The 26,577-nt window shown below is 57.8% G+C and overlaps 1 non-coding gene across 1 annotated transcript; it reads left to right on the top strand.

Moving 5' to 3' along the window:
- Window positions 1-9,019: 9,019 nt before the first annotated feature.
- Window positions 9,020-9,104, top strand: TRNAR-CCG (transfer RNA arginine (anticodon CCG)). Its single transcript has one exon. It is a non-coding gene; the product is annotated as a tRNA-Arg (tRNA).
- The last annotated feature ends 17,473 nt before the right edge of the window (window positions 9,105-26,577 follow it).

The raw sequence follows: 26,577 nt of genomic DNA on the forward strand, positions 1-26,577 counted from the left end.
ACAGGCAGCGAAAATAAAGGCTTCTCCAGGGCTGCTCAGGGAACCGGACGGGCCGGAGCGGGATTTCAGAGCCCGCCTCGGCCTCGGACTGAAGTTCCGTGGCCAGACCTTCTCCTCGTCAGCTGGATGACCGTGACCAAGTGACTTCGTCTCCGTGAGCCTCAGGCTCCTCATCCAAACGAGGGCGTGTGACCGAACGTCCAGCCGATAAGGCAGTGGCCAGGATTAAACCATACCCAGAATCTTAGCGCCGTTTCTGACGTGCAGGAAGGACTTGGTATCTCTTGGGATAATGGTATCAGTGATATGACGGTGAAGGCAGGACCCCTGACATCTCTGAGTGTGATAGCCACGCCCCTAATCGCACCCACATCAGACACTGTGTGCTTTTCCAGCTTCGTTCTTCTCCGCAGCACTTACCAGTTCCAGACGAGTCGTATACTGGGAGGTTTACTGCCTGCCTCCACCGCTGACTCGCAAGCCGCGAGAAGGTGGGGACCGTTGCCTCCGCGTGCAGGACGGGGCCTCGCACACAGTAGGATCACAGCTGGTGACGAGTTACCAGCCGTCGCCATTGCTGTGCCTGGGAGTAATGCTGAAGACAGAGCTGGGCTGGATACACCCGCAGGGGTCGGGCCAGTCCCAGGGATGCTTTCTTTGGGTGCAGGTGAACGTCTCCTTCGGGGAATTTGCGGGCTCCTGCTCAACTCTCGTTCAAAGGGGCTAACCCACCACCGTTGATGGCACAGCGGGAAAACCTTCGTCTCTGTTGTTCTGGTGTTCTTGTTGTCTCGGGTCATCTGTGGTTGAACCTCGGTGTTTTCCCTTTGTATTTAAAATACTTAAGTTAGGAGCGCCCGGGTGGCTCAGTCGGTTCAGCGTCCGACTTCGGCTCAGGTCCTGATCTCACCGTTCGTGAGTTCGAGCCCCGCGTCAGGCTCCGGGCTGACGGCTCGGAGCCTGGAGCCTGCTTCCGATTCTGTGTCTCCTTCTCCCTCTCCGACCCTCCCCTACTCGTGCTCTGTGTCTCTCTCTCTCTCTCAAAAGTCAACATCAAAAAACAAAATAATTAAGTTAAATTCACCCATGGGGTTTTAAAAAGAAAGGTAGACAGTATTTTTGTTTTCTTAAAAAATAGATTTTTTCATTATCAGTTAGGTACCACCGGTTCCCCCCAGAAGAAATGCGTCTGAAGAAACAGCAACCCTGTTCCCCAAGGGCAGATGGGTAGGTTTTAAAACCTGTTGGGTGTAGACATGAAACGTCTTTAAAGGCAGGTCTCTCACATTTCAGCCTTAGTAACGTTTGAAAACTAACAGGCCGTTGCCTGTGGTTTTAGTGTTTATCTTACAGGTGCCTGTCAGGTCCACTCTTCCTTTCCAGACGTGATCCTTCTCCTTTCTCGTTTCCAAAATGCGGAGCTGAGATCACGGGCAGGCGTGTGTGCATGTCGCGTGCATGTGCGGAAGGTTTCCGTGTTCCGGGACAGCTGGAGCCCATCAGGGTCCCCCCACGGCTTTGCCTTAGTTCGGGTTGTTCCAGAAGTTTGCAAGACTCAGTAGGATCCAGAGTTTCATCAAGTCCAAAATCCTTCATCGGTGCAGTGATGTTTTTTAAAAAAAAACAGGTTGGTTGTGAGACCTCTCGTTTTGTGCCCCAACCAGAGGAGCGAAGGCTGGGGGCCCAGGGCCTTCCTGTCCGCGTAGGACCCTACGTTTTGCAAAGGCGGGCTGGCGCTGGCCCTCCCGCCAGCCCTGGTGGGTGCCGCGTCACGGGGCTTGAGGCTCAGACTCTGGCGGATGCGTGACTGGGAAGGAGCACCCAAGGCGCCGTCTGCATCCCCCTCCTCCAGAGTCAGAGGGTGGTGCTCCCCTCGCTGTCTGCAGACCGTTGGCTCCTGGTGCTGAGTCAACACCACGACCCGGGCCCGGCTGAAGGTGGGGAGAGGGACCACCCCGCGGCCCGCGCCTATCGCGGCCCCCAGCGGCCGCTTCCGTGGCTCGTGGCACCCACCGCCCCGGGTCAGGGCTTCGTCGAGCCGAGGAGCCGCGGGACACGAGGTCAGCTCAGGCCGCGCCATGCCGGGGGACAGTCAGCTTCTCTCCTGGTCGATGCAGTGTAGGACACGCGCATAAATTCCTCATCGTAAAAGGAAAAGGGAGGCATCGCGGGGTGGCCCCCCCGCCCCATCTGGCGTTCATTTTGCCGTCTCAGCCACGAGGTCGGGGGGTGGGGGGGGCGGTCCGCCGCAGGAGGGGGCTGCTGACGCACTAAGGACGTACCTGGACAAAGGTTGCACGTCCGAAGGGGAAGCAACTCGAGAAGATGAACCGGCGCAGAGACGCTCTTTCCAAACCATACACAGAACAAGACAGACTTTTGGCAGAAGCAACCGTTGCAAGTGTCGGGGCTTTGGCATCGAACAGGGAGGAAGTTCAAAGAGGTGGGGGCAGCACCAGCGAAGCCCAAGCAGTGGGCGGGGGCCCCGGGGCTCAGCAGGTGGCACTGGCTGAGTCGACAGAGACAGAGGTAAGGTTCTCGCTGCATCCAGGAAGGGGCGGGGATCCAGGAAGGGGCGGGGATCCAGGAAGGGGCGGGGATCCAGGAAGGGGCGGGGATCCAGGAAGGGGCGGGGATCCAGGAAGGGGCGGGGATCCAGGAAGGGGCGGGGATCCAGGAAGGGGCGGGGATCCAGGAAGGGGCGGGGATCCAGGAAGGGGCGGGGATCCAGGGTCTGGCGGCCACAGCTTCCTTCCTGCACCCGAGTGGCCCCACGTGGCGCCCCGGTGGGCTTCGGGTGCTCTTAGAAGCTCTGACGGCCAGGGATCCAGCAGGTCTGGCCCCAGGGGGTGACCGTCCTGGCTCTCCCCGTTCCCAAGCAAGCCGTGCACAGGGCAGGGGGTCCCGCTTCCCCGCCCTCCAGGGTGTGCCCCCTGTGGAGCCGCCCGGCAGCCGGATGGGTCCAGAAATGCACGAGGCCTGCGTCCACTTCCTGTGGGTTTTGTCACCAGCTGACAGCCGGCCCGAGGACGCATGAGAAGGGAGGAGCAAGGGGGCAAGTTCTCCTGCCACTTGGGACCTTTTTATGTTTTATGACGCTGCTGTGTCAGGGTCCCTGTGTGACCATAACAAAAGGCCACAAACCGGGGGTTTAAACCGAGGGGGATTTGCTCTCTCGTGGTTCTGGAGGCCAGAAGTTCAAAATCAAGGGGTTGACACAGCCTCGCTGCCTCCACAGCCTCTAGGAGAGGATTCTTCCTGCCTCTTCCAGGCCTGGGGGCTCCAGGCGTCCCCAAGCTTGTGGCCAGGGTCACATTGCCTTCTCCTCTTCCCCTGTGTCTGTCCTTTGCATGTCTCTCATAAGGAAACCTGTCTTTGGATTAGGGCCCCCCGAATAACCCAGGATGATCTTACCTAGAGATCTATCTCTAAATTTTATGATTTTATCCCTAAATTGTATCCCTTGTTTCAAATAAAGCCAGGGACGCCTGGGTGGCTCCGTCGGTTGCTTAAGTGCCGACTTTGGCTCAGGCCATGATCTCGCGGTCCGTGGGTTCGAGCCCCGCGTCGGGCTCTGTGCCGACAGCTCGGAGCCTGGAGCCCGTTTTGGATTCTGGGTCTCCCTCTCTCTCTGCCCCTCCCCCACTCACGCTCTGTCTCTGTCTCTCAAAAATAAATATACATTTAAAAAATTAGGGGCGCCTGGGTGGCTCAGTCCGTTAAGCGTCCGACTTCAGCCAGGTCACGATCTCGCGGTCCGGGAGTTCGAGCCCCGCGTGGGGCTCTGGGCTGATGGCTCGGAGCCTGGAGCCTGTTTCCGATTCTGTGTCTCCCTCTCTCTCTGCCCCTGCCCCGCTCATGCTCTCTCTCTGTCAAAAATAAACATTAAAAAAATTTTTTTGATAAAAACTAAAATGAAAAATAAATTTAAAAATTAAAAAAGAATAAAGAAATCCACATTCCCACGTTGCGGGGGTCAGGATGCAGACACGTGCTTTTGAACCGCCATTCAACCCACCACACCTGCCCACGGCTATGTGAGGCATAGTCTGCAATTCTTCCTCTGGGGAGTGAACATAGGAGGAAGGGCTGAGGACCCTTGCCCCCTTCTACACCAGCTCTGACATTTGCACGCACTTAGTTTTTGACACGTTTTCTCTCCCCGGAGCCAGGAGCCGCGTCTCAGGCACGCTTGTGTCCCAGCATCTAGGGCAGTGATTGGTGATTTGCTGGCCTTAAATGAACATCTGTTCAGTGTGTAAGTGAGTGAGCAAATGAATGACCCGTGAGTCCCCGTCCCTCAGTCATCCGTCACCCGTAGTCCCGCCCCTCCTCCCCGAGAAGCGGCCCCAGCGTCACAGGAAGCTTCACACCGTCCGCGTCCTGCCCTGACTTTCAGCGTCGGCGTCTGGGCCAGGGTGGCCCCGGCCCATGGAGACGTGTGCCACCGGGCAGGGCAGGCGGGGACAGGCGCCCCTGGGACACTTGGGCAGAGCCGTGGGGGAGGTCTGGGGAGGGAGGGGTGTGGGGCCGGAGAAGAATTCGGGTTTGGCGGGTAATGGACGTACAGGGGTGGTTAGGACAAACGTGCAAGCAGGGGGTGGAGGGCCGGCCCCGCGAACGCCCACATTTGGGAAGCAGACGGGAGAGAAGGAGCCATGCCCGTTTGACCGGGTGGCCCAGTGGAAAGAGTGTGTCTTCCCAGGTCACACACGAGCGTGGGCGAAACCCGCCTCCGCCGCGTGCTTCTGAAAAGGCTTCGTGAAGACTCGGAAGGATACACCCAAAGCGGGTGGTAAGTAAAACTCTTGCGGGGGAGGGGGGCACAGCCGTCCTGGGTAGTGTCTGTGGAGCCCTCACGAGCGCCGGGGCTCCGCGCGTCATAACCCGGCACCCAGGTCCACCCCGAGATGAGCACGGTCCCGCCCACTGGCCCGGGAGGAAACTGGGCAGTCGTGAGTGGTTAAGCCACTCGTCTGCCGTCGCAGAGCTCATCCCGTGGCTCCGTCTCGGATTCCAGCCCCGGGAGAAAGCAGGGAACCGCTCTCGAGTTGCAAAAGCAGAGGCGGGGAGGCTAGGATCTGAATGTGCCTGCCCGGGGCAGCCGCCCAGAGCCCGGCTGGATGACAGCGGGACGTGCGAGGAGGACACAGAACCGTGTTCCGGGGAGACCCGTCAGGAGAAGCGAGCGGAGCAGATCGAGGCCGCGTGGAGAAGAACAGAGGCTCCGAGTGAGTCATGAGACTCCGCGGCCTCAGCATCGTGCAGTGGAGCCGATGAGAGCTTTAAGAAGCGTCAGCAAATGTTTGGACAGAGAAAAGCGCTTTCTAAACGTCCCAATGCGGGGGGCTCCGTCGGGGGAGCGGGGGGCCGGGGGGGACGTCTGCAGAATACACACGCGTCTCTGGCCAAGTGCTGAGACGTGTCTGCCCAGACACGAGACAAAACTACCCAAGGCTGGGGCACAAGCCACCAGAACGCACTTCTGAGGACGCACAGATGTGTGGCAACAGCTTGTGTGCCCACGGGCGGAGGTGGGGGGTCCCGTGATACGTGGGGCATCACGTCGCAGGGTCCCCTGAAACGTCTCTGCACCCGCACTGTCAATGCACGAGAGGGACCTTGAGGACGTTGCGGGGACTCCGGGCAGCTTTCAGCGTGCCAGCTCAGAGCCGAACACTAATCAGAGGAATAAAGAACAAAATCCAGCGTCCGGCATCAGTGAACGTCTGACATCCCTTCAGAAGGTACCAGGCGAGGGCGCCCGGGTGGCTCAGTCGGTCCGGTGTCCGACTTCGACTCGGGTCACGATCTCAGTCCCTGAGTTCGAGCCTCGCATCGGGTGAGCTCCGCTTGTCTCTCTCCTTGTCTGTCTGACCCTCGCTCACTTGCGCTGTCTCTCAAAAAATAAATGAACAAAAATAAAACGAAAAGCAAAGAATAAAGAATTTTTTTTTAAAAAAGTTACCGGGCAAACAAGGAAGCAGGAAAACGTGACCCGTAACTACGGGGAAAATCAATCAGTAAAAACAGACCCAGAAACGGTAAGATGATGAGGTCAGAGGATTCGAATGTTGAAGCAATAATTAACGATATGCTCCGTGTGCTCAAGATGGGACAGGGCATCATGAAAGATAAGGGATGCAGAAGAGATAAAAAAAAAAAAAAGTCCCCAATGGGATGTCTGTGGTTGGAAAACACACAGAATGGGGTTAACGACAAATAAATCGGCCCAGAAGAAAAGATCAGTGAACTTGAAGACGCCCCAATAGAAACTTTAAGGCACAGAAAAGGAAAAGACGGAGAAAAAGAACCTCCACGTCTTGGGGGGCGATCTCAGGTGGCCCCGCGTACATGTTCTAGAAGCCCAAGAAACGGAGGGAGAGGGGACAGAGAAAGCTTTTGAAGAAATAGTGACCAGGAATTTTCCATGATGAGTATGAGCTACAAGCCCACGGATTTAGAAGGTTAATAAACCCCAAGCAGGAGAAACGTGAAGAAAACACACAAAGGCACGTCGTCATCAGACTGCTGAACACAGTGGTGATGAGAGCACCTTGAATGAAGCCGGAGGGGAGGCCCCGGGTGGGCACGTAGCAGACTTGCCCCAAAACACATGCGTTCAGGAGACAGAGGGGCGACGTCTTGAAGTACTGGGAGAAATTCCAACCTACGGTTTTCATCCAGCAACGACATATCTCGGCATGAAGGTGAAAGACAGACGTTCTCGGAATAACGAAAGCAAACCTGTTCCACGAGGAAGTTCCTCAAGCAGAAGGAAAATGAAAACATGAAATTCAGAAGGACACACAGGGATGGAAAGTACGGTGATTAACAAATAAATAATAACCAGGGGCGCCTGGGTGGCTCCGTCGGTGGGGCGTCCGACTTCGGCTCAGGTCACGATCTCACGGTTCGTGGGTTCGAGCCCCGTGTTGGGCTCTTTGCTGACGGCTCGGAGCCTGGAGCCTGCTTCGGATTCGGTGCCTCCCTCTCTCTCTGCCCCTCCCCTGCTCATCCTCTGTCTCTCTCTCTCTCTCTCTCTCTCTCTCTCTCAAAAATAAACAAACGTTAAAAAAAAAATAACAGCAAATAACCAGTATGTGGGTGAACATTGGAGCATTTTCTTATTGTTTACATCTCCTTATAAGATAATTGGTTGTTATCGCAAAAAAGAGTAGTAATAGTTGGATAAAGACGCACGGAGCGCGGGAGGAATGTGTGAAAGTATGTGGCCACGAGGTTCTGAAACGATACGTGAAGTGGTGAGATAGTATCTGAAGGGAGACTGGGCGGGGGGCACGTGCGTGAGTGGGGAAGGGGGGACGTAGAGAGAATCCCAAGCAGGCTCCACACTCAGAGTGGACACGGGGCTCAACCTCACAACCATGAGGTCCAGATCCGGCTCCTGGTGCCGGCCGGAAAGCCGTGTTCCTGCAGGAAGAGAGCAAATCTGAAGAATGAGGCTCTTTTAGAGCAAAAGCTTCAGCAGTCTCGCCCTGGCCCCAAAATGTCGTGATGGGGACACCAACGATCACCAGCAGACATTCCAGGCCAGGCTCCCGGGACAGGTGTTCCAACAGCAGCCAACGGGTGCAGCTTTTTTTTTGTTTGTTTTAATGTTTATTCATTTTTTTTGAGAGAGAGAGAGCGAGCACAAGCGGGGGAGGGGCAGAGAGAGAGAGAGGGAGACCCAGAATCGGAAGCGGGCTCCAGGCTCCGAGCCATCAGCACAGAGCCCGACGCGGGGCTTGAACTCACGGACCGCGAGATCGTGACCTGAGCCGAAGTCGGACGCCCCACCGACGGAGCCCCCCAGGCGCCCCTCGCGAGTGGGAGTTTTAAGGGAAGCTCTACGCTTTCCGCATCCCTGTCCCCACACCTGTTGATGCTCTAGGCTCGCCCCACAAGGAGCAGAGCTGGGCACCCGCTGGTTCAGACTGGAAAGGGGGCTCCTACAGGTGTGCTGCAGATATCCGGGGGTACAGGGGTGCGAGGCGGTAAGACTTGTTCATTCGGGGACTGGCCCCTGGAGAGAAGGCGGCGCTCCCTCCCCGGCCGTCCCGTCTTTTCTTGCTCTGCACTTTGTGACGTCTCCTCTGACGACCGTTCAGAAACCAGGTTCAGGAGAGGGATGGGGAGTTCGGTTCCCAGATCACGGCCGATGGCCCACAGGCCAGCTAGGCCGCCAGGCGGAAGAGCCCGAGAGCTAAATGGATGCGAAAGGCGTGACGAATAACGAGAACGACGTGGAAGTCATCGGCTTCCCCGGAAAACAGCCGGTGCGGGCCACCTGCCGTGCCAACCTTCTGTGCTTTGAAATGATGCGAAAGCACCTGTGGGCCCCTGTGACGAGGTTTTGCGAGGCTTTTTTTGTTTGTTCAGGCGTGACACACACAGTAGCTGGTTGTCACCTGACAGGCACCCCAGAGGCCATCCCCGGGAACACTTTTTTTTTTTTTTTTTAATTTTTTTTTCAACGTTTATTTATTTTTGGGACAGAGAGAGACAGAGCATGAATGGGAGAGGGTCAGAGAGAGAGGGAGACACAGAATCGGAAACAGGCTCCAGGCTCTGAGCCATCAGCCCAGAGCCCGACGCGGGGCTCGAACTCACGGACCGCGAGATCGTGACCTGGCTGAAGTCGGACGCTTAACCGGCTGCGCCACCCAGGCGCCCCGCCCCGGGAACACTTTTAACAGGGCCTGCAGCCGGGGACCTCTGGATTCCTGAGGGCTTAGCAGAACTTCCCCGGGCAAAACGACGCAGAGGAAAGGCTGTGGATGTCACAAAAGCAGGCCAGATGCCAACACAACGTGGCTTGTTGTGATCTCCAGCTTTTCCAGGAGGGCGGCAAATTGAGATAAAGGACCCGCCTGAGGCCACCAGAGCCTCAGAAAAGAATGACGATGTCATGCGATGCCCTCGATGGGATTCTGGAATAGAAAACGGACGTGAAGTGAAAACTAAGACGATCTGAATAAAGTGCGTACTCTGTTCAGTAATAATGTATCGGGGCGCCCGGGTGGCTCAGTCGGTTGGGCGTCTGACTCCGGCTCAGGTCACGATCTCACGGTTCGTGGGTTCGATCCCCGCGTCGGGCTCCGTGCCGTCAGTGGGGAGCTTGCTTGGGATCCTCTGTCCCCCCCCCACCGCCCCTCCCCAGCTCGCACTCTCTCTCTCTCTCTCTCAAAAATAAATAAGCATTTAAAATAATAATAATAATAATAATAGCATCTCGAAATGGGTTCATTAACCAGAGCAAGTGTACCCCCAGATGTAAGATGTTAGTAAGAGGGGCAACTAGACGCCGGACATTTGGGGAACCCTATAGCACCTTCTCAATTTTTCTGTAAATCTGAAACTATCCCAGAAGCAACAGCAACAAAAGCAACTCTATGAAAAACCAGGAATAATGGCCACAGTCCTGAGGACCTGTCGAAGTTGCAAGAATCCTCGAGTGGTCAGAAGGAGAGAGAACACCAGCGTGGGAGAGGCCTCGGTTTCACAGCGCGCTAAGAAGGCAGAAACCCGGTCAAAAGAGCCCCGGCTCTGCAGTGTGGGCAGAGAAAATAGACCAGAGAAGGACCTTCTACTAAGAATAACTTCTGTTTACTTTTTGGGTCTCTGAAAACTATCGTCTCAGCCGAAAACAAAGAGAGGAGACAAAATTTTCTATACACTTGTTCGAATTCTAATGACCTTTGTCATTCGGCATCCCCGTGACCCCCTTGGAAATGACTTTGAGGGTTGCGTGTAAACCCGTCGTCGTCAACAAAAGCTCCAGAAGACAAAACGTCTCCGCCAGGAAGGCGGGAGGGACTGGACACAATCGGAGGGTCGCCCTAGGTGTGCAGGCTCACAAGGGCTGTGCTTTGTCACCTGACTTGCCGCCAAATAAAAAGAAGCAGGGAATTTCCCCTGGAGCCGCTAGGATTTTACAAGCCTGCGTTTACAGGCAGTTTCTGGCCGGAATGACACTTTTAGAAATAAATTGTATCTCCGTGGAATGAATGTTTTAAATAATAACCCCAGCCAGTTTCCAGATACTGTAGCTCACAGGATTCAGCTGAGGACCTCCATAGCAGAAGTTACATTGAATCTAGGTATCCAAATTAAGAATAAAATAACTTTTCCAAATATTTTGGTGAAAATAGAAACTTTCCGTTTTATGAGCTATTATTTTTGTCGTCCATCTGTACTCAAAGTAAAACAAAATATTAACGCTTAATTCCATTTTATTTCAACAGTTTAACTTTGCCCCTGAACTTTGAGATAAACATTTACCCAGTGGATGAACTGGTGATTCGAATTTTTGAAACATAGTAAACATTTTCCTGTTTGATCATCTATCTAGTTTCTATAAACCGTATCAATCTATTAGATGTTTCAGCGTCTTTTAAGGTTGACTAAAGTTTAAGGTTCATGGGGCGTGTGTTTTTTTTCCTTTAATATTCGCGGGTGTTCTTTTCTCCCCCATCTCGTTTCCAAAATGGTTACGGATGTCCCCTCTGCTCGTGTATAATCAAGTTTTTGAGGTGAGGCAATGAGTGGGGGTGTGGTTTATTGATTAGGTGTGAGAGTGGAGCTCAGGAAATCCAAGCTTTGAAATAAACCTTGTCCTGGGTTCTCGCTCCCTCCCTCCGCTCCCCACCCCCCCCCCCCACCCCACCAGGTGGGAAGAGGGAAACGCACTTAACCTCTCCGGCCACTAGGTGCTGTGTGGCACCTGCTAGACCTCTCCCAATTGTCACTTGGCTTCTGCTCACCAGGAAATGATAAACCTGGGGCCTCACCGCCACCAGAAAGTGGGCCGACGGGATTCTGGGCGCTGTGCTTGCCAGAGGAAACAGGTTCTACTCGAATGTGCAGGGCTCTGCCTTGTTTCTTCGTGTTTTTATGTGTGTCCTGGGTGAACACCTGGGCATATGCTTCCCGGACGAGCAGGATGTTTTCTTCCTGGACCGCCACTGCTTTTCACAGCAATTGCCACTGGCGATGGCCTCTGACCGATTTCTGGTGGCTCAGGTCGGGAGCTGGCCGCGACACCCAGGAGGTGGAGGTCCGAGGTTCAAAAGGGGCCAGAGCCCAGCTCAGCAGAGAAAGCCGTGACCCGCGTGAAGTAAGACCGAGACCTCAGCCTCCACTGCCTGTGCCTTCCCACCCCTGCCTATGTCACCAGCGGAAGCAGCAGGTGTCCCGGGGGCCTCTTGGCTTGGAACTCTGGCTTGGCGGTTTTGAGCCCTGACCCGGCTGCTGACAGCCCGGTGCGCTTGGCCAAGTTACCTCGCCTCTCTCTGCCTCGGTCGCCTCGTCCGGCAGGTGGGGGAAACAGTCCCCGCCTAAAGGTTTTCTCGAAGATGACCAACGTAGCGGGTGTGACGTGAAACACCCGCCACCTAGTTGGTGTCAAATAAATGGTGGCTTGTCCATTCAATCAGCAGGTGGTGCGTTGAGCACCTACTATGTTCCGGGCATTGTTATGGGCCCTGGGGCTAGATCGTTAAAACATTCGTGTTGCATTTACCTCATCAGACAAAAGCCAAAATGCAATGATAGAACTTGTCCAGGAAGTGAATGGGTGGATGGACGGACGGATGGATGAGTGAGTGAATCGATGAATGAGTGAGTGAATGATGTGCCCACCCTAGTCCTCTACAAACGTCCGTCCATCTGTGTTTTAAGGAGCAGATGCGGCCCCTGGGCGCGTTGAGGTGAGATCAGGCCATCCCTGCAGAGGACAGACGGCGTTCTGGGGAAGTCTCTTGAATGTTACCTGGAGATTTTCCTCCTGGACCCAGTCCCTTAACGTGGAAGCCAGTACCCCTCGTGGGTGAGGCCGCGTCGTGACAAAGCTAGCCTGATGCGCGAGCCCATAGCTGCTGTGATCAGGCAGCCGTTTCTGCGCCTGCGACAGGCAGACGGGGTCTCAACTGTGGAGGCTGCTGACGTAGCAGGGCCGTTGGCATCGGGGGGCCTCGGCTCCTACTCGCCCCTCACAGACCCGCCCGCCTCCGGTCCCTCGTCGGCCCCGAGCCCAGCCCCCTGTCTCCTTCCAGAGCCTTCTTTGACTCTCCCCAACCCCGGTGCTCCTCCCCTTTCTCCGCTGACCTCGGCCCCTGCCCCCCACCCGCAAGGTGCCTCAGTGCCCACCTGACTCCTTGCGGGGAAATCGTTTCCTGGCCACTGTGGGCCTCAGTCCTCTCTCCCGGGACTCTCCTCGGGGCGAGAACCACGCCTGCACCTTCCCCACGCCCGGAACATCGGTCCCATGGGGACCCAAGCGTGCCTTACAGAAGGTTGGTACTCAAATTAACATACGCCTGGGGGTCACGGCTCTTTGGCCTCCCCTCAGGGTCGGCAAACTTTGGAAAGGCGGAAGGGACGAGGTGTTTGTAGCCGGGAGACCTGGGCTCGAGTCTTCTGGTGCGTTCACGGCTGCACGGCCCCCGGCAGGTTCCTTCACACCTCTGACCTCGCTCTCCTCATCTGTAAGATGGGGGTGCCAGCGGGGTGCGGGGGAGCCAGAGGGGGGTGTCCAGAAGTGCTTAGGAGGATAGACAAGGCCCACGTGGCTGAGAAGCAGAGAGGACCGTCCACAGCCGCCCCTTCTCCTGCTGAGCCCGTCGGCGTTGTTTCCAGCTGGGGCTGTGATTAGCAAAGAGCCGGTCTCCGGGTGAACTTGAGCACGCCCTTGCACGGGGCCCCCGCCTGGGAGAGGTGCCGCAGGGCCGAGGACACGCTCGTGTGCCCCTTCGGTCCTTGCCGCCCGCTCTCCAACGTGGTCGTCCCGGCAGGACTTCCGCAGACAGGCGTGAGCCGCCCCGTCCCCCACGTGTGGGTTGTGAGGTTTGAGTGCTTTGTTCTGTTTTGCTTTGCCCTCCACGTTCCGGTGAGGACATAGTGGGGTCTCTCCAGCTTTTAAGTAGCCTTTCTCTGTGGAGCGATGGTGGCAGTCACCACGTCGTGTGCATACGGGGCCGCTGGGAGTGGCTCTTTTAAGGAAATATTTTGTGTTAAATCTTTATTTTTGAGAGAGAGAGAGAGAGACAGAGCGCAAGCGGGGGAGGGGCAGAGAGAGAGGGAGACACAGAATCCGAAGCAGCTCCAGGCTCTGAGCCATCAGCACAGAGCCCGACGCGGGGCTCGAACTTGTGATCTGTGAGATCGTGACCTGAGCCGAAGTCGGACGCTTAACCGACCGAGCCCCCCGGGGCACCCCTAGTGTGCGTTTTTTTAGCCATGTATTGTTATTGGTCTCTATTTGCTTCCACTGCTCCCAGAGGACGGGAGTTCTCTTCAACACGTCTCGAGACTGTCTTTGTGGCCCAGCCCAGCCCAGGCCACTGAGGCACACGGCCCGGGGGCCCTTGGAAAGTCTGTACTCGGTAGTTCCGACGGAGTCTCCGCTCTGCCGAGAGCCTTAAAAAAATCTCCCGGTGACTGAGGATTGATTTTTTATTTCAGCTCTGTCAGCTCTGGTCTCCCGTAGTGTGAGATTAATGAACATACTCTACAGTTGCTACATCTTTCTGCTGAGTTGGTTTATGTTACGAAACACCCCTTTTGGTCTCTGGGAAGACAGCTCGCGTCTCACTTTGAAATCCAGCTTCTTCCGTGTTAGGACATCGGCACCTGCTTCATTTTGATCGTGCTCGTGTGGCCCGTATTTCTCCCATTTTTCAACGTGTGAGCATCCGGGGTCTTTATACCAAAGTGTGTCCTCTGTAAATAGAATGGAGCTGAAGTTTTAAAAAATCTAGCCTGATGACGTTGTCATTTGATCGGAGTATTTAGTCCATTTATACTTAATATAATCATCGATGTACGTGTCTGGATTTGCACCCACTGCCTTACTCTTTGTTTTCTATTTGTCCTGTTTGGTTTTTGGGGCCTTTTCTTTTTAACCTCCTCTTCGATTAATAAATTCTTATTTAACTCCAGTTGCTTTTTGATTAGCTGCTTAACCGTACATTCCTCTATTTCGCTTCAAGAGGTTGCACCGGAAATTATGAAATGCATCCTGGCATTTTAGCGTCTGCCTCAAAATAGCACTGTTACCGCTTTTGAGCCCAGTAGAAACTTAAATGCCTTTCCCTTCATGTAGCCCTCTTCCCTTTTGTTTCATTTTTGTCACGGATTAACTCTATTTATATCTTAATCCCACAGGACGATATCATTCTGGCTTAGGCAGTGGTTTGCCCACACGTTTGCCTTTCCCAGCATCCATCCGTTTTGCTTCTATTTGGAGTTATCTCCCTTCCGTCTGAAAAACTCCCTTTGCTGTTTCCCTTAGCGCAGGCCGGGGCAGTGAGTCCCCTTAGATTTTCTTCGTCTGAAAAATCTCTTTCACCTTCATTTTTGCAAGATCTTTCCCCTCCATACAGAACCCGAAGCGGGTGCTGGTTTTTCCCAGCAATTTAATTATGCCCTTTTATTGTCCCACCTTTTAACGTCCCACCGTTTTCTGTGGGAAAGTCAGCCATTGGCCTTACGATTGATCTTTCGAACACAGTGCTTCCCCCACCCCCTCTGGCTGTGTGGTCCCCAAAACTTGTGAGTCTCTCACAGTCTTTTCTGTTTCGCATCCCTTCCTGTCCCTCTGCTCCAAGCCGAGTATTTTCTACTGGCCCACCTCTCCATTCACGGACCTCGTCCGCTCTCCAGTTTGCCGCTCTACCCCCCTTCTGAATTCTCCTTTGGGGTTTTAGAGTCTCTGATGCCCTTTGCAGATTCCAGCCCTTCTATGACATTCTCCTCGTTTTCTGCAGCAGGTTAACACCCGTTTCTGATAACCCCCAACATCTGGGGCTGCCGTTGGACCATTTCTGTTGTCAAGGGAGTGTGTGTGTGTGTGTGTGTTTTGCTTGAGTTTTAACTATTTGACCCTTCCTCCTGGCACCTGCTGTAATTTTCCTCGACAACTTGGATGCTGTGTGTGAAAAGGGGGCAGCCCTGGCAGACGCTCGCCTCTTCCAGAGAGGATCTTTGTGTCTTTGGTGGGCATGTCCGCTCATTTCTCTCAGGGCTGCAGAGGACTTGCGGCTAGACGTCCTGATTCGGGGAGGCTGGGCTCTGGGAACGTACATTTTCCAGGCTTGATTGAGAGCCGGTAAGTTTACGAGGACCCCCCCGCCTCCTGATGGGCCCTGGATTTTGTGTCCCCAGCGTCAGGGGACCTGCTGGGGTCTCCGGCCGGCTGTCTGTTTCTCAGCCTGTCAGTCTGTGCACCTGCAGCTGTCTGACCAGCTGAGTAGAGTGTTGGACCCATTTCTCGGGGGTCCCCTTCTCTCTGGGGTCTCAGCCCCCGAGTCCTGTCTGCCTCGGCCACCCTCCGGGCCCTCCCAACACTCGGGCCCTTCTGTTTCCGTTTTTGCTTCTATCCAGCTTCTGTAGTTGCTCTTGGCAGAAAGGCGAAGCGGGCTCCCCGTTATGCATCGTAAAAGCTGACTCCTGCGAGGGGTGTAGGCGCAGAGGGGCGGGCGGAGGTGGGACTTCAGACCAACGGCAGAGGAAGAGCCTGCCCCCCGGGTCAAGTAGTTAGGGGAGAGACCCCCCTCTCTTGCTTCCAACACCGTGACCTTGAGCAAGCCCCTGCATCTGTGCGCGGGCCTCGCTTTTCTTACCTGCAAAATGGTCTAACGATGCCCCTTGCCGTGTATTTCAGAGACTTTGTGGGAGGAGGAGCCGTAGGGAGTGTAGCCACAGGCAGTCTGAGAATAATGACTTCTTTTCTTAGTAAAGATGCAGACAGCCCCGGTCCAGATGTGACCGTCTCTCTTCAGCCTTGTGCAGCAGCCCCTCCTCGGGGCATCCGTGGGCTCTGTGCCCGATCGATAAGGGGTTACTGGTCCAGCGGCATCGTGGTCACCTGTGTGCATGTCCGTCGTCCTGAGATCAGGGGGCGCCCCAGCCCCAGCTGCCCTCCGAGCCCCTCGGAGCGGTTGAAATCTCTGAACGTGAAGACTTCCATCTGGCATTTTCTAAAGCAGTGACTACCCAGACCTTCGCTCGGTAAACATTGGCCGAGACGCTGAACTTTGCCGGGGCAGGAAAGTGCCGTCGGCCCCAGGGTGCTGGCACTCGCCCTGTGCTCGTTGAAAGGAGGCAGGGAGGGAAGGGAAGCATTCCCTCGGAGAGCGGATCCAGCTCCTGGCGCCCAGTCCCCAGTCCCACGGCAGACCCAGCTCCCTGCGTGGTCTGGCGACCAGCCGCCTTGCAGCGAGAGCCGGCGTTTTAGCCGAGCGATTTCTGCCTTTCTTCAAGATGACAGCGCATTTATGCTAACGCGGGTCTTATCACTGGGGCATTACACTGCCCTGGAAGTCCAGCCTTCCCGAGGTCTCAGCGCTGTCTTCTTGGCATCCATGAGGAGAGTGCCGTCACCTTAGAGCACGTTGTGACCCTCACCCACCCACCGGCCGCCCCAGAGCCCCATTTGTCCCTTCTTTTGGTCATTTTTTGATGAGTCAAAACCAGCCCCCCCCCCCACCCCCCGAGACAAAGGTAGGACCTTGCCTGGCTCTGGGCCGGCGTCTCGGGCTTTCCCCACCAGCCTTTGTTCCCTCCGTGAGCCAGCTGGAGTCGCCCCCCCCCCCCGCCCCGCCCCTGCCGGTTTCTTTCCCTTCTCTTCTCTTCTTCCATTCTTTTTTTTTTCTCAATGTGGAAGCAAAAAGCTTCACTCTGGCCTCCCCCCCGACCTGCCCCACCGCAGAGGCTGTTTCCACGGTGGGTACGGCCGAGGGGTTCTCCTGGCAAACTGGCAGGGTCATGGCTCGTGGAGGGGGGCACACTGACGAAATACCACCCAGGGTCCTCCCTCCTGCCTCCGGGGCTCCCTGCATCGGGTGGATGGGGCTGGAGCCTCAGCCCGCAGGGGCAGGTCCGTGGGGCCTCACAGCCTGTGCCCGGGGAGCTGGGGCCCAGGTCTGCACGCAGGCGCCGACTATCGGGAAGAACCCCATGCCCCCCTCCCCCCCCCGTGCTGGTTCCCTGGCCTCAGCCCCACAGACGAGAAGGAAAACTTCTCCAAAGGCCAGATGCTTATCTGAAAAACAGGTTTCTCAGTCCCCATGTTGCCCTTTGTTTCTCTGAACCATTTTTTCTCCTTTGTTCTTGGTTCTATTTTTGCAGTGGAGAAACTTTTCAGATGGACACCCTGTGGGGATCAGGCAGATGCTGGCCCCTTCCCTGCTCGTGCTGGCGGCCAAAGTCGAGGCACTGGGCAGCGAAGGCCTGAGCTCGTCCAGGCCAGCCCAGCAAGAAACAACAGTTTCCCTTGTCCCTGTTCCTCCTTCCCTGTCCCTTTGCTGTGGAAAGTTCTTTCCCTTTCTTCGCATCCCTCATCCCCACGAATCTGTGGGCCTGTTGCCGGTTGCCCCGTTCACCTACTAAAATGATTTGGGAGGGGATAGTCATTTACACCTTAGTATGAATTTGATTGGTAATTGGCCCTCTTCTCAGCATGTTTGCCCTCGGGGCCAGTGAAAAGCTTAGTGCCGCAATGTAGACATCTGGGGTGGTTACAGGAAACCGGGGTTAAGGATGGAGGGCCTCCCGCAGAGCCCGGGCACTCCTGCACGCAAGCCGCTCACCCTGAGTCCCGGCTGAGTCTGCGTACTACCCATGCTGCGGGACAAAGGGGCCCAGGGCGGTCCCAGGGTGCAGGGTGCTTTGTGGCATAACCGAGGAGAGGGTGCGGAGAGAGCTGGGGGCTGCCGGGCTGGGCAAGGAAGGGACGCACGGAGCGCAGGACGGCTGACTCCGGTCTGTGAGGTCCTTCCTGTGAAGGAGCCACTGTGTGGGGCCCGCGCGTGGAAGCAGCTGCTTCTGTGGAGCAGATGCCCTCCGAGACAGGCAGGGCTGCCCCGCGGACAATCAGCCGCCTCTGGGATCTTTGAGATCTCGGTTCGCCATCATCCTCGCGGGAGCATCGGTTCCCGCCGATGGCCCCGGAACCGGGGCTGGCTCCTGCTGTGGCCTCTGCTCAGTGGACACCTGCCCAGAGGGGCCGCACGACCATCCCTACGTCCCCGTCGCCACGGCGGCCCGCTGACGCTCCTGCTTGCTCTTTGCCTCCCGCGCTGGGGTGTCGGCCCCGCGGGCGCAGGGGGCACAGCGGCCGGGCACGCGGGGGCGTCCAGTGGGTGGCCGTGACTGGTGGCCGAGAGGCAGGTCCCAGGCGGCTGAGAGCTCTTCCGTTCAGGCCCCTCCGGATCCGAGACAATTGTGACGATCGGCGGCTGTCGCCCGCGTCATCACAGCCCTGACCAGCGGGGTCCGGGCGCGAAGCTTGCGTCACGTGTGGGACCTGTGCTGGGCGTCTTGGGTCCCTTCCCGCCATCCCAACAGCCTGTTATCAGGAGCCAGGGGGAAACAGGGACCCCAGAGCCAAGGGAATTTGCCCAAGGTCGCCCTGAAGGCGTATGGGGACTTGGCGGGATGCTCGGGGAAGTTCCGTCCCAACAGAGGACTTAACGCTTCTGGAAGCCTCCTGGGCCAGTGTCTCCCAGGCTCTTGGAGCACCTGCTGTGTGTCAAGTGATCCAGGGCGGGGCTGGCAGGGGCGCCCTGACTCTGGCCTGCTGCTCCCCCGAGGACTTTTAAATCCGTCCAGGAGCACGGACGCAGGTCAGGCCACCATTGTGACCTTCCAGGCCACGGAGGGTCAGAGGACCCCAGGGCCACCCCCGTATAGTTCAGCGAGGAAGTGCCCGCCCGCCCCGACGAATGTGCAGAAGGGCCCAGAAGCAAGGAAAGGCCGTCCCGAGGCCCGAGGGAGGCCAGTCTGTGGCCCGCGCCCAGGCTGACAACCAGCACTGCCCATGTCGGTCACCCTCGTCCCCAAGGACGTTGCTCTGCAGGGGTCACCCTTGCTGCCAAAAAGAAAGTGCCAACGTACATCATTAAAAATCCTTGTGTTTGGGGCGCCTGGGTGGCTCGGTCGGTTGGGCATCTGACTTCAGCTCAGGTCATGATCTCCAGGTCCATGAATCCAAGCCCCGCGTCGGGCTCTGTGCTGACGGCTCAGAGCCTGGAGCTGCTTCCGATTCTGTGTCTCCCTCTCCCTGCCCCTCTCCCGCTCACACCGTGTCTCTTTCTCTCAAAAATAAATAAACATTTTATTTATAAACATCCTCGTGTTTGGGGCTCCTGGGTGGCTCAGTGGGTTGAGCGTCCGACTCTCGATCTCGGCTCAGGTCATGATCTCACCATTCATGGGATCGAGCCCAGAGTCGAGCTCCGTGCTGAGCGCGGACCCTGCTTGGGATTCTTTCTCTCTCCCTCTCTCTGTGCTGCTCCTTCCCCGCTCGTGCATGCTCTCTCTCTCTCACTCCCTCTAAAAAAAAAAAGCCTCCCTTCAAATACTATTTGAAAACTATTGGTCCTGGCGCCTGGTCAGCCGTGTCATGCTGTGTTCCGGGCAGCAGTGGGATGGATGAGCCCACCGCCCTGCCCTCCCCTGCCACCCCTCCGTCTCCCCTGCGCCCTGCCGGCCCCACTCAGGCCTCCTCCGGGCTCCTGCAGGCCCTCCCCCTGCTTTGGAACAACTGTCCCCTCCTCTGCCGCTTCCTGTCCCCGGGGGAGTTCTTAGGGCTCCGCTGAGAAGCCACTCCCTCTGGAGAACCTTCCTGAACTTTCTTTCCCAGATCTGTCTCTACTTCTGTAGCCCATGGGTTTTTCTTTTTTACTTTCCCGGGCAGCTGTGAGCTGCGTCCGTCCGTGTCCCTTTGTGTCTGTGGCCCACAGCTCCGAGGCAGCTCTTGGTAGGACCCCAGTAAATCCGCTGATGGCCCCTGTGGGGGGGGGGTTGCCGTCCTGCCTGGAGAGCCCAGCCCTGCCCCCTCCCCTGGCAGGGGCTTGTCAATGGTGCTTTTGTGGCAGCTGGACCAGTGGCCTCCAGAACGTTCCCTAGCTGCTGCATCAGCTTGAAAATGTTAAGACAACAACCTCGTCCTCCTCGCTCCCGGAAAGAACCCGTCTGTAAAGATCTCCCGGCGTCCCGTGACAGGCAGGCCGCGCAGATGAAAACGGGCCTGTGGGTCCCGGTTCTCGCTCCGCATGGCGCTGGGATGTGTGGACGCTGATGGAGTGCGTGTTATTCATTCGTTCGTGCTTCGGAAAAAGACCTTTGCAGCAGGCTCCGCTGGGTGCTGAGAAGACAGCAGACAGCAGGACGGACAGCAGCCCCCTCTCGTAGCACAGAGAGGAAATACTTAGCCAGGGGACAAGTGACAGAGGCCAGATTGGAGCTCAGGAGCGAGGGCCGGGGGACGCGCTCTGGAAAGGCGCTATCTGAGCCTAAGGGGAAGAAGCGAACTCCTGTGAGGGCGTCAGCAAGAGGCTGCTCCTTGGTGAGGGGGTCCCAGGAGTCATTTAAGGGAGAACAGTCCCCTTGCTCTGGTCCCCAAGGCCGTGACCTGGGGCCGTAGGACTGGAAGCACCTGGCTCCTCGCCGGAAAGCCGGCCCCACACGTCCCGGGGCTGCAGACGGCCGTCCAGCACCGAGGGCCAGAGGCCGTGCTGTCCTTTCTGAGGCGCGTTCACAGAGGCGGGGCAGGGCCTGTTCGGTGTCCCCCTGGACACCGGGATGTCCCCCCAACAGACTTGCCTCACCAAATGGTTTCAGTGCATCTGCTCACACAGGACCCGGTCCACCTCTGGGCACCGTCCAGAGTTTCTCCTTCCCTTTGTTCTCCTTTTGGAAGGAACTGGGCGCTCCGACGTCCTCCCTGAGCACGGATAGGATGGGCTTTCTCTTCGGAAAGGTGGCAGGAAGGAGCCGGGGCCAGCAGGGGTCTTGGGCATTGTACCCAGAGCTGAGGTCAGAGGTCGGGCTCTCCAGCAAATGGGGAAGAAAGCAGAGAGGAGGCGTGATGCTTAAGAAAATCTCAAGGTCTTTGCGCCGAGAATCCAACCACGAAATCAAAAACCGACACGTTACCTGTCCAAGGGATTCTCTAGCTGCTTAAGGGTGGGTGGGAGGGGCAAGAAAGGGGAAAGAAAGCAGAGACATTTGGTTTTCCAGAGAGTCTGATTTCAGAGGTAACAGTCCACACACAGGAAGTGGGGAGGCCGAGTCGTGCAGGGTCGAGGGGTGCGGGCGCCTCGAAGGGGGCCGCCGATGTCCGCGGACCTGGGCAGTGCTGGGCTGTAGCCCGGCTGAGCTTCTGGATGGATTTCAGGGCCACTAATTATATCGACGGGAGAGGGGAGGTCAGACGCTTTGGGTCCCTTTTGGGCCCCGTAGGGATCAGCTGGTCTCCCCGCGTACGTGTGTGCGCACATGTGTGTGCACACGTGCACGCGTGTGTGTGCCTTTCTCCTGGGTGCCCACAGCTACTGCCGGTGTCATTTTCAGGCATGAAAATCTAGAACCAGTGACTCGGGACAAACTGGCCTGAAGCCGACGTTGTAGCCAAGGGGGAGGGGCGAGACAGCAAACAAGACCAGGGCCCCAAAGTCTGGGGAGGGAAACAAAGCCAGGGGAGGGAGAGGAGGGCAGAGGTGACAGGATGGTGGGAGGGGGAGGGAGCAAATGCCAGAACACCTGCCGATAAGCCAGTGCGGTGGGAGGGAATGAACAGGGTAGATGAATGAGTGAGTGAGTGAGTGAGGGAATGAGTGAGTGAATCCTGGGTAAACAAGTGAATGAGCGCCCCCTCCCCCAACCAGACATCCTGGTGCAGAAGAGCCTGAGACACCTCCTCCAGGGGGCCCGCCACCTCCTGAGCATCGGCCTGAGTCCAGGGCTCCCCAGGGGAGGCGGTTGGGTCCGCGGTCGGGCGGTGGTGAAGCTGACACGGAGGACCCGGGTGCCCTCGGGGAGCCCTGGTGGGCTTGCTTTCGGGGCCGGCCGGAGAGCTCCGCCCCCTCCACCCAAAGCCCGTGTGACCCGCTCCGCGCGATCCGTCTGGTGAGTGGAGGCGCTCCGTCAGAACCTCGAGGAATGTGCTCCGTCGGCTCTGAGGCAAAGGGGGCCTTCTCTCAAGTGGTGCCGGAGAGAGAAAAGTTCAGCAGGTGGGTCACTTTCCCTTAAACGATAAAAGGGCCGAGCGGAAGCCCGTAGACCCCACGGGAGGTCAATGGCGTCCGAAACCGTCACGCGTTTCCTGGTGAAGAAACTAATTCGGGTTCCTTGCGGAAGCTTCCGGAAACGCAGAAGGATACACGGCGGAAAGCTTTGTAGCCAAGCTCTCCGACACCTCGTCCCTGACCCCGCGCGGCCCGAGCCCCGGGAACGTGGCCTGTCTGAGCTGGGACGTACCGTCGGGGCAAAAGGCACCCCGGGTCTCGAACACGCAGTAGGGGAAAGAAACGTAAAATATCTCACTGGTAACTTTTGTATTGATCACCTATGGAAAAGATGTTACTTTTCTGTGAAATAGGCTGCATGAAGTCTTTCATTAACTCCTCCCGATTATTTTACGCTTGCGATGTGGCTGCTGGAATATGTCAGGTTACCTGCGTGGCTCACACCACGTTCCCGTCGGCCAGTGCCGTTCTCTAGGGTCCAGGAAATCCCTCCTTTCAGAGAAGTTCCTTCCGGAGGATGAGGTCTGCGGTTCATATTCTGATCGCCGGGGTTGGGTCGGGGAGACGGGCTGACTTGTCGCTGAGGCCCCCCTGCTTTCCGTGCTCGTTCGTATGTCCCGCAAACATCGTGGGCAATTGTGCCCGGCCGGGCCGGCCCCGGGGATACCCCGGGGGTGTCCGCCCGAGAGAGGCTTGTGGCCCGGCAGCTCGGCGCAGGACGGAGACCCTGGCCCGTACCGAAGTCACGTACATGGGAAGGGCGTGACCAAGCGAACGTCAGGGTTTCCAGGGGGCTCTGGGTCTGCTCGATCCTTGGGGAAACTCTATGAAGCCAAACACGTCCAAGGGGATTGGACGTCCAGCCGTAGCCAGAGCCCGTGACGTCAGGGTCCGGCCTCCCTGGAGATGGGGCCTTAGGGAAATTAAAGGGCAGCGTGGGGCCACTGACCCCAGGGGAACGACCGTGCGGGTGTGATGCATTTACTCTCCCAACACACACGCGCGCACACGCACGCACACACGCGTGCCCCCCGACACACGTGGAGGATGCAGGGCTGCGTGGGGCGGGGGGGATGTTCACACGCTCTCCGCAGGGCAGGGGCCCCGGCTCGCCCCCCAGCTCCGCAGCCCGGAGGCCCCCCTGCCCTCACCCCGAGCGAGCACCCCGTCCTTGTCTGTCAGAGCCTCCCGTCCACCTGGAAGGCAGCACGCGGTTGGGAGGCAGGCTCTGCGTGTGCGGAGTGGTTTAGGCTCAGGGGACGGCAGTTCAATTCATGTAGGTGAGATGGGCGTCCTTTGTCTTCGCCGGGAGCTGTGGTGCAAGGGACTCCCCCCTGCCCCGAGCAGGGCAGTCTGAAGCTCTTCCCTTCTTTCAAATCCCGGGGAGAACAGTTAAAGCAGAAAAGGAGCTTCTGAGGCTTTGCTTTTGAGAAGCAGGGGCTGGCGGGCCATGACGCGGAGTTTCCACACCGCTGGGCAGGGGGGTCTGGCGGCTGGCTCGGCCTCGGCAGGGAGGGGGGCTGTCCCTGTCCCCAAGCCCCCAGAGCGGGGAGGGGGGGCGGGGTTTCTGAGGCCCAGGCATCTGTCGTGAGGATTAACGCTGTGATTCCCAAAGGGGCGCTGGGGAGGAGGGAGACTCAGGCCGGACTTCCCCCGACGCTTCCGAAGGAAGGACCCCGGGGTTGGAGGGTAGGGGGCGGCTGTGCCAATCTCCTTGCAGACGGCTGTAATGACCGTAAGAGCTCGAGCTGATGTCTGTAGAGGGCTCAGCACGGTGCGGGCTCACAGCAAGCCCGTGCCACTGCTTGTTAAATAAATAAACACCAACAGGGAAATCTGTGATGTGCTGAGGACCGGAAGGGGGTGAAGGGTGGAAAGAGAGCAGAAACGAGCCCGAGTGCCGGGACGGAGCCGGGAGCGGGGCCAGGAGAGGAGGGTAGCACCAACCGAGCCGGACCAGAGAGGCTTCCGGGAGGAGGCGGCGGCCGGCTGAGCTGGCCGGGCTCTAACCCAGCCGGGCGTGCTCGCGGGGTTCTTAGGAATTCTCAGAAGGCAGGCACGGGTTAGCAAAACACACGAGGCGTCTGAAAACGCCTGATCCAGGAATCAGACAGAACTTCATGCCCTGGCCATGCTCCAGAACTCGGGCCTGGCGGGGTCTGTGCCCGCGGAGTCTCCCTCGCCGCCGCTCGGGGCTCTGACATCATGCGAGGGAAGGAAGTGACAATAGCCCCGTCTCCTGCCCACCCTATCTCAGCTGTCAGCTCCCGGGCACGTCTTCCCCGGGGGAAATGACACCCCGAGGCGCATTTAGCGCGTGAGGTCATACACCTGTTTGGCGCGTGTCTTTCTGGCGGTCGCCCACCGGACCCTGGAAGGGGCGCGGGGCCGGCGCGGGAGCGGGACGGGGCCGTTGGGCTCACAGTAGCCCTGACTCATGAGTGGCTCACTCCTTCCATGCTGTCTTCCCCGCCCGGCTGCCTGCGTGAGTCAACAGCATTTATTTAGCACCGCTGAGTGCAGAGACGGGTACTGGGGCGAGGGCTGTCCTGCTGCGGGGACGGCCAGAGCCAGTACGGCCCCCTCCACCGGCTGCGGGCAGCCCGAGGGCCACGTGTGCATTTTGTGAAAACAAACTGAATCTCCTGCTTCATCGGTCTAGTCCCGTGTGTGCACGCGTGCATGCGTGTACGTGCGTGGGCGTGCGTGCGTGTTGAATTCACGGAACGAGCCCTGGTTTGCGGGGTCAGGAGACCTAGATGGAGAGGCAGAGCTGCCTCCTGGCCGGGGCCTGAAGCCAAGGACATCACCTCTCCCGGCCTCTGCCCTCCCATCCGAGGACATGGGTGGTAAGATCAGTCTTGTGGGTCTTGAGAGGCAGGCAGGGGCCAACGGGGAGCCTGGGGACAGCGGTTCTCACCGTGGTGGCGGGGGGGTTGCCCCCCACCCGCCCTGCCCCCCACCCGCCCCGCCCAGGGACATCTGACAATGTCTGAAACATTTGTTGTTGTCACACTGGGAGGGAGGCTGTTATCGGCATCTAGTGGGCAGAGGCCAGGGATGTCGCTGACCTTCCTACGGGGCACAGCCTGGCTCCCCGGGACAAACAGCGAGCCAGCCCAGATGTCAGCAGCGGCTCCGAGAAGCAGGCCATCGCTCGAATAACCCTTGACCCGGGGCTCACCAGGGCCTGGACGGGTGACCTGGGGCTCACCTGACCTGCCTCACTTTCTAAAGCTTGGCCTGTTTACCTTTCCGCTAGGCTGCTGACGGCCGGGGAGTGCCCTGGCAGGTGCAGCTGGGCAGGGACAGAGCAAGGTGTCCCTTCTCGTGGGCAATGGCAAGGAGGGGAAATAAACGTCGCTGGCCGGCCCCCTGAGCCTCTTAAAAGGGAGCTTGTCTTGCAGCTGACTGCGAGCTCAGCCCCCTGCCCGGCTGCCCTGTCACCCCGTGCTTGTGCTCCTGGAGATTACTCAAATGTCAGCAAAGACGTGAGAGCATGACAGCAGTGGACATCACAACAGCCCGAGAGGGTAGCGTCGCGGCAAAGTAGGGCGAGCGGTGACGCCCGGAACTTCCCATAATAAAATGCACCATTGAGACTAATGAGGCTGGGTTTTTACTAATTCATGAGCGGGGACTTAATCCGGCTGGCGAGATCTGTCCCTCTGGGTTTTGAACGATGAGAATCACTGAGGCAAAAAGCAGAAAGTGCGAAACCAACGCACCAGTGTTTCCAGAGGTCCGGTTTACGAGCAGTTAGCGGCTCAGGGTAGAGACCCAGTCCCAGCAGGACAGCCGAGGCGGGAAACCGGGGAGGGAGGCCTTCCAAGTCCCAACTTGGAGGAGAGCTGTAGGTGGAAGAACCCCGTTGCCTTCCCTGGTTTGGGGGCAGGGGGCGGGGAATGCTGGTTTTCGTTTTGGATCCCCGAGATCCCAAGACCCACACAGTCCCGGCCCAGGCCACAAGCGGCCCTGGGGACGGAACGAATCCATGCTGGCCTGTCCTCTCCGCTCTGCACAGAGGCCACCTTGCACGTCCCCCTCCGTCTGCTCAAGCGTTTCCACACTGTGCACCTGGCAGCCCGGGGGTCGGGAGAGGGCGCAGAATGCAAGGCCAGGGGCAGAGCAAGGAAATCGGCCGACGTGTGGCCGAGAAACGTGATGCCTGGCGAGCGCACCCGTGTCCGGACCTGGCCACGTCATCAACCACGGACACAGGTGAAGCCCAGCTTCTTGGGCAAAGCCACAGAGGGGAGGTGGGCACGACCTCGCCTGAGAGACTGTGCCCCACCCGGCATCTCCCAGAAGCGCCCGGCCGCTGCGCCCCAGAGCGCTCTCGGTCCGCAGTCGGGTGCCACTTCCCAGGCGCTGGGGACTCTCAGTGTACCCAGAATGGAGGCATTCTAGTTTTTGCTCCTTTTTCCCAAATCATACCTCGTAGATGTTCACCTCTCCGAGTTCAAGAAATTCACAAACCCGAGCCTAAATGGGGGTGAGGGGTGAGGGAGCAGGGAAGGTCACGACAGTGGCAAGACCAGCC

The sequence above is a fragment of the Lynx rufus genome, unplaced genomic scaffold, assembly GCF_022079265.1.
Source record: "Lynx rufus isolate CCGP_SWC_20201006 ecotype Redwood Valley unplaced genomic scaffold, mLynRuf1.p SCAF_9, whole genome shotgun sequence".
Taxonomy (NCBI): Eukaryota; Metazoa; Chordata; class Mammalia; order Carnivora; family Felidae; genus Lynx; species Lynx rufus.